Here is a 10,200-nt window from a genome sequence, read left to right as displayed (position 1 = left end):
AGCAATATATGGACACAGTAGTAAAATTTTATTGTTTGCTCATGGGGTCACAGTACACGCCAGCCCCTGTCAGCAATGGCTGATTTGCATTCAGAGTATAAGCCACCAATTTATAAAATCAGCACAAGTTCAAACTGTAACTACACTAAAGGAAAAAAAAAAAAAAAAAAGTAGATAAGCACATTCCCTAGGCAGAAATACAACCTTCCAGTGTATATTTCAGAGGAGACAAAATAATTAACTATACAGGGAGGGGTGTTCACCTGTTACTGAAACTTCCCAACTTGCTAGAACTCACATAAAGCATTTCATAACTGATGAAAATGAGGGCATGATGGTTCAATTCTTCTGATTGTCAGGCTCTCACGTAGCTCAGTAGAAATTTAGCCAAAAGCAAAAAGTCAGAAACCCCAGATAAATGCAAAAAATCGCAGTAAATCAAGTGTAAAATGTCTTCCATGAATATTAATTCAGATTATGAATGGGTTCATTCTGAATGCACAGACACCTTTTTTCTGTTTGTTTTCTGGAAAGAATCCAGAAAGAATCCAGAAAGAATGCCAGTTTGCTGGCAAAAATGTCAGAATTAATAACTCATTTATGTCAATTTTTGAATCTGAAAATGTCATAATTCCTGCCAGTGAGGCAATTCTAATAGTTTCTCAGACTTATTTAAGGACAGAGACACATCCCATGCCATACTGCATGTGTCCAGCTAAAAAAAACCCAACGCTGCACAAGATTTCATGTAGCGAATCTCTGCAGACAGATGCTTGCAATTAATTTCCAATAATGAATCCCTCCCATGTAGAACAGAATGTAGGAGCTGTTCAGGAACAACAACAGAAGTGCAGAAGAGTGGAACCAAAAGAAAAAAAAAAAAGTGAGAATTATTTGCTTATTTAAAAAATATTACTGCATGTGGGATAAATATGACAACCTAAAAGCACTAACATAGAGCTGATAGATGACATCCCAGACTTTGCTCAAAGCCTGTGGCCAGGCTTTCTCTCATGCCCAGAGGAAAGGAGGGCAGAACACATGAAGGGGTGGCAGCAACCCTCAGCTTCAGGTTCTGCAGCAGCAGGACACATTGCCAGGCATGTCTCTGGGCACTGGTCCTTCTGGGCTGGCTGCTCTCTGCTCTCTTTGAGCTCTCTTTCACCATGTTCACGGACACCAGATTGCTGTTGCAGGGAAACAGAAGGAAAGTTTGTTTAATAAAGGTTGTGGTAAGGGACTCAACAGCTTGCAGTTAAACACTGGAAACATTACAGAAAACATGAGGACAAAAAACCAGGTAAGAGCTGAAGTACAGTACTCTGTGTTCTGCCTCCACACGACCAAAATGTTCTGTGGTCTCTTCCTTTTCTCTTTTTTTGGTTATTGCCCCTCAACATCTTTGGTTTATCTGCTATTTTTTGCCTGGTGGCGATGGTGCTGGGAAGCTGTTTTAGAGGTCAAGCACCAGCCCAGCCCTCAGAGTTGTCAGTACAGACAGTAACCAGTGGCACCAGAGGAAAGGGTAAGGTCAGGGCAAGTAAGACAATCTCTCAACTCCTAATTCATATCTACTGCCAACTCAACAGCTGCATCTTGGAGACTTCCAAAATTACAGGTGGTAACTCTGCATTTAGCAGGCCTGAACCGATTATTATTTTTTTCCCTATGAATTTGTCCAATCACCCTTTGAACCTCTTTAAATTTTTATCTATCGTAACAACCTGCCAGAAACAGTTCCACAACTTAAGCACACACTGTTTTCAAAAGAGAACCCACAAAATGCACATATAGGCTGTAGAGGAATGAAGCTGGGTTAATTATTGATAATATACAACTGTGGGCTGGCTTCAGGGACAGCGGGTTGGCCGATGTAGATAAGGTGCAGCTGTGGCTGGTTAAGTTAAGTGGTGGAGAGCCAATGAAGGGAGAGCAGCCGAGGAAGAAGCAGAGAGAAGACAGAGTGTGCATGCTGTGGATGAGGAGAGATTAGAAGAGTAGCAGAAGGACTGGCGTGAAGGGTATGCTGGCATGTGATGGTAAAAGACCTTGTTGTAGCTTTATAGTTTGGAGAGTGCTGCTACAGTAGGCTACATAAAAATATATTTAGATATAGGGTATATATTCCTTATATTTATATGTATATGTACATAACCAAGTTGGTCTTAGAACATTTCCGTATATGTCATACAGTGCAACTTGGTATGTTGGCTAGATTGCAGGACAGAAGACCCAGCTGTCCTGTGGTTCTCTTACTACTCTGACACTAATCTCTGTACTGGATAAACCTGCTTCTTGCTGTTCCCCATCTCACCTAGACTTTTGTCTCCTGCTTCTAAGCACACAAAAGCAGCGCTGATGACTCTCATGTTCCACTCCTCTGTAACGTCTTAGGTTTATCCCCTACGTGTATGTGACAGCTTCCCTGGCTGGAGTGACTGGGATATGTTTCCAGCTGGCCTCCAGGTCTCGGTGGCAGTTGCATGTGCTGAGCATTTTTGGAAACTAATAGCATTCTACATTTTGTACATTATGAAAAAAATATGGCCTGCATAAACGTTACATAAAACAGTCATCTCCAGGGCATTCTCCACCTGTGCCAGATAGCAAACGGACTCTGTGGGGCATCATTAACTTTAAACAGTTCATAAAGAAATAAAGCAGGCTGAAAACATCAGTTTTATTTCTCTTCACCATGCCACTTAATTTCTTTACAGGCCACTCTTGGAGAGAAATGGAGAGACAAGCTGTGCCAAATGGTGCTTGTAAACATAATGACTCTTGCAGAGTGTCCTGTCCCTGAGATGTTGCAGTTTGGGTAAAGGAACATCTGGGATTAGGTCAAACCCAGGCATTCCCCAGGGGCCCAAGGGTCATTGTGGGGGAAGCTATCTGAAGCAGGGCTTCAGGTTCCTCCAGAGCAGCTTTTTTTGAAAAGCAACTTCATTCAGGGGCTATGTTTTCTTTCAGTTCAATGGAAAAAAAAAAATCCAGATTTCCTTCTAAAATTTTTCAACATGCAAGCAGTTAGAAAGGAATGTGGAAGGTTTTAATTTAAAGAAGTCGCACAGAGAAAGCCAATGATTAGAGAAAAGCCTTCAGCTCCATCCCATGACCGTTGAATATGTTTCATGGAACAGACTCTTCTGATGAGGTGAAAACTAGAAAGCAAGTAGCTTGAAGAGGCATAATGGCTGTGACAGAGTATGTGAGCAGAGGTCTTCCACCAAAGAATAGTGACCTAATTTCCCTAAGCTCTTGCTATGGTATGAACCTGGCGTGCTCAAGTCTTGCTGGATGTTTACAGGGATAAATGATGCTAAGGAAGCAGAGTTTATTTCAGCTTTTCATTCCAAGCCAAAAGGTACTCGTAAACCATTCTCTTCCCCGTTAAAATCTTTTGATGCAGAGCTGTTAACTGTGTTGAGCAATAGTCTGTCTAATTTTGTGAGTGCTGTTTTGCAAGTCTACCTGGCAGACTACAAAAACAAACTTCTCGGGAAAAGATGCTTTCTCTGGCAGGAGGCCAGTGTGTGCACTGCAAGCGCTAGGTACATGTAGAAAGAAGACTTACCCTGGCATCTCTACAACTTGCCAGGCAAAACCTCCTCAAAACTGTGGACCAAGCTTGAACATTGTTTTCTTTTGGCTCATTTTCTTTGTGCACTTCACTGTGAGTCTGTCACCTTTCTCACCCAGTGCTCATTCAGAATTTCTCATTTTTTCCTTCTTCACATAATTCAAGATAACTCTCTGGTGTAGATAGTGGTTGTCACTGGGGTAGAATGACTGCAAATGACCAACCAGACCTACAAATTGCCCAACTCTGTTACCACAACATAGCTGAAGTTCAGTGCCTTTTTTGGAAATAGGAAGCTGTGACTTCTAGGAATGTCAGCTTAGTACTTCCAATACTATATACTTGGCAATATAAAAATTCAGATTCTTATACACACAGTTGTTTCTTTTTCCATGGGTATGCATCAAGTCTCTCATCAGGTCTAAAGGCAGCTTTATCTTCTGCTGTAACCATTTCTGGTGGGAATTGCTGTGTGCTGTCTTTTTCCTATCCCTTTTTCCATCTTTCATCTCTCTGAAAATCTGGACTGTCTAGTCCTATCAAGAGATCTGCAGGATCTGTTGATTTCACAGGCCAGTTTTGCACACCTGAGGAGAAGACCACTCAAATTCAGATATCTGACAGGAATGTAAGCCAAAGCCAAAATGGATGACATTTTTCTTGCAGTGTACAAAAATATTAGCACCAAGACTAGTGTGGCAAGAATACAGGAAATTGCAGGAATGTTATATAGGGTATAAAGTATAAGAAGCTTATTAAAGGCTTGTTGTTTTGCTGCTTTCCAGGTGGAAGTCTCTCACTGAGTGAACAGTTACCTTATAGAGGTACCTTTATGTAGTGCACTAGTCATCAGGCATATAACCTCTGAGGAAAGCAGCTCTGAAAGCCTATGACCGTGTTAGTATGGTGCTCCAGGTGCATTCTCTACCCTTCTAATTGTGATGACAAAACTGCTTGAATAAATCAGTGCTGAAATTTGGTTTCCACTTTTCTGCTCACATGTGCAGAGAGTAATCTCTGTGCCTACCACTCCTCCTACTGCCTTTAAAGATGCAGTGTGTTCCTCTTGTTTTCCCTGTTTCTCTCCCATCATAGTTTGAAGGCTTCAGCTATGCTCACTAACAAACTTCTTCCATCACTGATTGAGCTAGACTAACTCACATGTGCTGAAAATCAGGTGCTTTTTCCAAAACATGTTACTGTGATGGAAGACGTGCTTGTGTTATGATTTCCTCTTTGCTTTTGGCTTGACCTCTCTGTCTCACCTCTCATGTTTTATATTTCAGTGAGGCATTTGCTTGCAGAATCTCCTTTTCACAGTTTCTGGAAGGCCTTATCTGACTTCACTCAGAAAATCACTCCACGGGTGAAAATGCTGTAACAGAAAAGCAAAAGCTGCTCCAGTAGAGCTTACAGGAGTGCATGAGAATTAGTGACAGCCGGCTAGTAATTCACATCAGAGAACTGAAACCTTGCTATCATAGCCCATTCCAAAGTGAGCTGCCTTCAAAGGCATAAGGGAAGAAAATTAAGGACACGGTATCAGAAGGTTTGCCAAATGCACAGACCTCCCCACTTCTCCCAACAGGTCACATCCTTTGGAAACTGCTGCTTGAGGTGTCCTGCTCTTGTCCCAGTTAGCCCTGCTCTCCACATCAAATACCTTACCATGCCAAATCAATGGACCACAAAGATTTAAATTCATGTTATTGGAAAGGTTATCTCTGTTCCTGACCACCACATCTCAGGTTTCAAGCACTTTTGGCACTAGTTGACAATCATCCTGGCAGCCAAAATGCCTGATTCTCCCTAGGTCAGTTCTCAGATATCTGCAAAGCAAAAGGTTGGAGAAGTTTGTGATGGAAGGGGCAGTTTGGTATCTTCAATTGCATCTGATCCATAAAAAGCACAAGTCTGTTCTGATTTCCAGATTTTGGCTTAGATCCTTAGTGATATTTTTAGGCATCTAATTAAGTCTTGAAATGTTTCAGCAGGTAAGTCAGGAAAAAAAAAAAAAGCAAAAAAAACCCCAGCAGTGACTACAATCCTCACATCATCATCATAAATTAGATCTAGAAAACAGTAAACCCACAAGTTTATCTGAGCTCCTTCCCACTTTGAAGGTGCTGGATGCCCAGGGCTTTGTATTAAGGGTCCAGCTCACCTGGACTAGTTCTTTCCTAAGGTCTCAGACTGCAGATTTCCTGTTGGTTTGCTCTAGACCTCCAGAAGAGCCCAGCCAGCAGGCAGTACTGTTCTCGGGGACACAGGGAGAGGTAAGGCCATCTGGACATAGTTCTGGGTGCTTCAACACACCTGGGGAATGGGTGCCTTAATTCAGCACATGCTTTAGCTCCAATAGCTAAAGATTCAGTCCCTGCAGGCAGTAATTTTCACAGCTTGGCTTACTGTATCTGCTACAGAAAAGGAGATATTTTTTCTTTATTTACCTGGATTGCTAAAAGTAGACTAAAATTTAAAAGCAAGTCCAGCCTTTCTTTTCAAAGATTACATGATTTGGCTTTAAGGCAAAACCAGCACCGTGTCAGGAAGTATGTGGTGAATCCAGCACCCCAACCTCTGAGCTCTAACTCATGTGCTTAATTCCATTTTTCTGAAGCTCCCTGACAGTGGCTGGCCCCCTGAATCAACAGCACAGCCTGCCAGCCACAGCCTCAGGCCTCCTTTCTTTGATGTCCGCACCTCCCACCTGGCACCGAAAGCACAGATATAAATATGTGGTTTTGTCCTGGCAGAGGCTCCCGCATGCCAGGCATTTGGCTTAGAGCTCTTGTCGTTGCAGCCGCTGATATGGATGCAGGGGAAAGAGCGTTGGGCTGGCGAGAGCTTGCCTATGCCAGAAAGCAAGCGAGGAGCTGGGATGTGAATAAAGGGGGCCTGTGGGTACTGTGATACTTTGGGTCAAGTTTATGTAGCCCCTTTCAACTGAAGAATTTAGTGAGGCTTTTTTTTTTTTTTTTTGGCCTGATCAGCTTTTCACAGAGAAAAGTAGTTAAGATACCAGTTTTAGGTCTCTCAGGAGATGCTGAACGCCTTGTGGGATGAAGCCCTAAATCTGTCAACAGGCAATGCTAGATAAGGAGTGGTCCTGCAGAGCTATTCCCAAACCATCCCCATTCTCGCTCCATGGCCCCTTCCTGCGCTCGCTTGTTTCCAGGAATTACTGGCCTGCTGTTGAGAAATGCGGCTTCGCTCTGGTTCCCAGCGGGGCCATGAAAGAAGTGGGGGCATCTGCATCCACATGCACATTCATCCAGGGTGAGGAGCTTCCCCTCACACCTGCTGTGTGGCACAAAGAGCCCGGAGCCCGGTGGGGGGCACAGCCCCCTCCCTCCCACAGCTGAGGCAAACAAGCGAACAAAAGCAGGGACTTTCTCTCCCCCCTGCCTCCATATCGATGTCAGGGCCAAGGAGGAGGCAGCGAGCTCTCCTCTCCTCTCTCCCCTCTCCCCCGCTCTCCAGTCCAGCTCTAGCCATGCTATGTGGGTAGTTCTCCCTCCCCTCTGACGAGAAATATTTGCACTCGGACTTCAGATCTGATCACCTGCTGCTGCCACAACCTATGACTTCAGCCCACGTGCCTTTCACTTTTTTTGGCCCCTGTCATCAAATCTGTTAAGACCCCTTACTTTTCAAGTTTCTAAATACCTTTGAAGTGCTAGCCTTCGGTGTTGCAGCCTGCTGTCCTAATGGGAGGGCAAACTACCAGGCGAAACTCAGGTCAGCCTAATACACTTCATTTCCCTAAGCTACCTCCGCAGCTAGCAAGGAAAGAGGCCCTTCATGACATCTCTCAGATTTGCTAAATTAGCCCTCTGCTCTGCATCACCTTCTGAATAGACTTGACACTCTGACATGCTCCATTGACTACAGAGGGAGGCTAAGGGCGACCTCTGAGACTAACCTTCCACCTCACACACAGGGATGGTGGGTACTTAGCATTGTCTAACTGCATAAAAGTTTTTGAATCAAAGGTGTTAACTGAGAGTGTATTGCTAAACTAAAGTACAAAGAACCATAATGGCTGTTAAATAGTTATTGTGGTTGCTACTAATAATAGCAAATACAGTGTATGTCTGGGTTTAAGATGAGAAGTGTTTTTCTCTCCCTTGATGAAATCCATCTACTCCAGGGACCCGTAACATAAATGTGGCAAAGTAGGAAAGTGGCTGCCTTTTCCATTGTTTTTTCTTCCTCTAAGAGCTTGTCGTTCTGCTCTTATTGTACCACTTTATTGTGACCCTTACATTAAGGTTGCGGAGCACTTACTCTTTTGGGTACATGCTGCACTGAAAGAAAATTCATTGGTCTTTTCCTTCCCAAGCTGGTAGATAGAACAGTGGCTTATTTAGGGAGCTTTCCTGATAAGACGGCAAGTAGCAGTGATGATACACAGGCCCAGCTCAAATTCAACTACTTACAAAACAGTCTTTATCACAGGGAGCATATGTTTTGTCTTTGCGACACTCAGTTGTGCAGGCAGCTTGACAGACCCCTGTCATCAAAGGAGGACAATAGCAAAGAGAACAGATGTACTTCACTCCTACCTAAGGATAAATGCAGACCTGGTCCTGCCACTCCTTGGATTTTTGCACTGGGAATTGTCCTGTTGAATCAGTAGGGCTATCTGCAGCACATAAAGCACAGCACTCATTCATATTGCTACAGGACTGAGATATTACATATTTTAGGATCTTTAGACATTATATCATGAGTCTCAAGACATTTTTGCAGGCTGAAAGTGGGCCACTTCACATTCAGAATATATGCAAAATCAGAATCTTTTCTACTATATCTTGGCAGAAGACAAGAGGAGAAATCTCTGGGTTTCCTTGTACCTAGTTGTATCAACTGACCATGTAATCTTATTTTTGGGGTGAGACTCTTCAGCACTTCAGTCTAGGAGCCTTTTTGTGTCTTCCTCTGACACGTGTACCTGTTCTTTTTGTTGTGTTGATCTTTACATCAGGGATTCTATTTCCACCTTCCAAAATCACCTCTCCTCAACATTTCTTCCCCAAACTCCCAGCCCCACAGAATTTTGGAGACTATTTACAACAGTGACTCCATGCAATTGCAGACATCACAGACATGTCCCTTCCCAGGTAATCACTTGCTCACCAAGTTCTGGGTCAGCAGAATGAGGCCTAAGCCCAAGCAGTGAGTGGAAGAAAGAAAGAAAGAAAGCAAGGAAGAAAGAAAAAGAAAGGAAGGGAAAAAGGTCAATATGGATAATATTGCCCTGAGGTATGTGTCTTTGGCCACCACCTACACCATAAATGCTTTGAGAAGAATGTGGAAGTCAGTCCATTCTTGCAGCTGGATATCCCCTTTGCAGCCACTTCATCGCACTGAGGTAAACTGTGCACCCTGGAGTGACACCAACTGCACTTGACCAAGGTTGACTATCTAAGTCCCATGAGCATCTGTAGTGCTACGTAATGAATAATAGACATACAAGAATTAATGTAATAAAAAAGCTAGTTTTTCAGATTTTAACAAAAACTACTTGGGCACAGAACTCTTCTTATGAACAGCAGGTTTTTGAAATTTTGTATCAGAGTAAAAACCAAAACAAAATAACAGCCTGTATTTCAAAATGCTATAGTATGCAAGTTAATTATCATTGTTATGGAAAGCTCTTTTCCTTTCTTCCATCCCTAGCATACTACATTTTTCTTTTGCTCTGCCTCCAGAACCTTCAGTAACAAACAGTTAGCAACTGCTAAATAGCTATCAATTAATTGAAAACTTTTTTTTTTTGAAGGATTCTTTCTTTTGTTCTGATCTTGAGAGGCTTTATCTATTGAATAGAATAAAAAGTAGTTACTGACCTTTTCAGATCCAAGCTCTCATCTTTTGCTCCTGGGGTAGAAATGGAGGGAAGCAGCAATTTAAATTTAAATTTAAATTGAGTTACAGTGTAACTATAACAGCAGACTGAATGAATACAAATAAAAAATATTCTTTGCCAATGGAGACAATCATTTCAATGATGATTGTGTAGCAATGCAACCTTCTAGAACTCTCAGTACCTGGAAGGGATAGAGGTATTTTTCTGTAAAAGACACTCTTGGTGTCTGTGTGTGTGTGTACACACACATTTGTGTGTGTCCGCATGTGTATTTATATTTAATGCCAAACCTCATTTGAATGCACATCATGTATAATGGCCTTTCTTAAGAAATGCTGTCAGTAAACAGTGAAAATTTTATAACAGACTTGCGTTTTACTATAAGATTACAGCTTTTTTCTTCCATTTGGGTTTCTCTAGAGATGATTAGAACAGGCTAAACAAGATAAACCAGACAAGGATCTCTGTGTACTTGAATTCCCACATCATCATAAAAGATGACAATGGACAAAGAGTTGTGTTATTACTTTGTGGGAATGCTTCATCTTGCACATGAAAAGATGATTGTGCAAATTCTCTGTTCTCAGTGAAAATCAGGTGTTGCTCTGTAATCTAAAAGGCAAGGGATGAAGTCAGTGTGTCACTATGTGTGTGCATGTGTAACTATCATGCATTTGAGTATTAATTACAATTCTACCCTGTGCAAGTCCAGAGGGCTGATGAAGCACAAATAGGTTTTTAACTT

This window comes from Falco peregrinus, chromosome 6 (assembly GCF_023634155.1).
Source record: "Falco peregrinus isolate bFalPer1 chromosome 6, bFalPer1.pri, whole genome shotgun sequence".
NCBI lineage: Eukaryota > Metazoa > Chordata > Aves > Falconiformes > Falconidae > Falco > Falco peregrinus.
This window is presented reverse-complemented; position numbering follows the sequence as displayed.